A 2,076-nucleotide genomic window follows, 5' to 3' on the forward strand; every position below is an offset into this window, starting at 1 on the left:
TATTTATGGATAAGAATTCTGAATATACTATATAAAGTAATATCCTGCAAATAATATCTACCTTTTATATAATATATTAATTAACAACCTTTTCGTGTTAATTTCATGTAACGATACACCCCGTTACATCACCCCTCCCTTAAACGACAATCACTCTGACTGTCAATGGATGGAGTGGTCGCTATGTGACCACTTAATTTTTAAAACGATGTTGATTGGTCAGAACCATCATTTTACATTCCATCGCATGACGGAATCAACTCATGCAGGGTGTCGATAGTGCTGCGCTTTCGGCTGCGGTTCGTGCAGCCGCGGGTGACGCACTGTTATCTGCGGCAGACGTTCCGTCTGCCGTAGTATCTTCCACTCGCACAACACTAGATGTTGCGAGTGCACCCGGCGATTCACCACGTGAATACGACCCCTCTTTGGAAGTCGACTACGAATGCGAGCCGAATGAAATGGCCGACTCGCGGAGAATGGAACAGTCGCCTGATAGACGTCAGGCGGCTGACTATGAGCCTTCGAATGAAAGGGCTCATTCTGATAGAAGAGTAAATAGTCTATTTGGTTTTGACGATGACGATGATCCTTCATCGCCCTTCGATCTCCCATGCGGTCACCTGCACCTGTTTCTGTGCAAAATGATGACGATGGCCTAAGCCATCGAAATAAAAGTTTTTGTGGTACCCCTGCTTCAGTGGGTACCACTCAGGAAATCGTAGACACTAAAATGTCTCGTCTTGCCCCTGAAAAGAAGCCGTGGCTTTTGCTAGAGCGGCTAATCAATAGCTTGTCTGGAGAACTACTCCTCACAATAAATATCCTTTATTTGTTGCGACAGAGCTTCATGGCCTTGATCCCAGCGCGAAGAACTTTCGCGCTGACGAAGATTTTTATCTCGATGCTTTTCTTAAGCATCGATGGTTTAGTGGCAACAATAAGCGAGATGAAGTCTCGCTTATGCAAGCCTAGAGCGCGTTCATTCTTAATGTCAAAGACATTGAACGCGAGGCCTGGCTTTAAAACTTAACGCGAATCGCGTTAATTTTGAGAAACGAACTCCGACCGGTGCAAAGTATAAATTGCATCGGTTGTCACGTGAGGCTGGGCTTCCATGCCTCTTGTGGGGTGATCCCTGTCCGTGTTGTGTAGACAACTCAATAAGGGTAAAAGGGGATGTCTATTCCCTTTCTTCGCCCTGGGGAAGGAGTCGCATCTCTATTGAGATGCGTGACGCAATTGACGTTTTGCAATTGATTTACAGGCGCCAGGGGCGCGTGTTTTGCGATGAGCCTTCTGAACCATCGGATGGGTCTCGTCACACTGACGGACGAGGCCCTCAACGTCAGCAATCAGCTGGGAACGAGGCTCCCAGCTGTCATGTGAAGGTGGATAACCACGCCAGCGAACAAGATAACTCGTTCGCTGCCCCTTCACATCACGGTTTCTGGATACGTTTCACAAGGAAACGTTGATCTCCGTGGGAATCCACCAATGGTTGTGGTGAAGGAGGGACAATTAGATCCGAACGTGTGTCGAATCTAATGTCGAGGCTCGACAAAATCGATCACTTTCTCCATGATTTGGAGGAGGGACTTGACCACGAGCGCGGCAAGCGTCGCTCGTTGGAGCAGACGGTGTAGGCTCACCATATCGAGCGGCTGGAAGACCGTTCGAAGAGTGCGTACTCCATGTTGGAGTACGAACGGAAGTATCATGCTGTTCGCGATGAGCTGTCGTCAGCTCATCGTAGTTTCGAGGATTTTCGGAACCGGCATGAGAAACTTCAGGTTCAACATGAGAATCTGGTTCGCGATCACAAGAATCTTTTGGGAATTCTTGAAAAGGGTGGTCAAATCCATCCTCGGAAGAAGCCGCGTACTAATGGTACGAGAGGAGCCGACCAACGTAAAATGTAGGATGCGTTCGCATCCTACGTGGCAATTCTATTGTGTACGCATTGCCTCTGCGATGCAGTACACGGAAAGGACCAATGAACTTGGGTAGTAGTTTACTGCTACCCACATTAGTGAGTAATCGCTTAGGTAAGTTTACCGTAGAGAGTAGCACTAG

This window comes from Bremia lactucae, linkage group LG1, assembly GCF_004359215.1.
Source record: "Bremia lactucae strain SF5 linkage group LG1, whole genome shotgun sequence".
NCBI classification, from domain to species: domain Eukaryota; phylum Oomycota; class Peronosporomycetes; order Peronosporales; family Peronosporaceae; genus Bremia; species Bremia lactucae.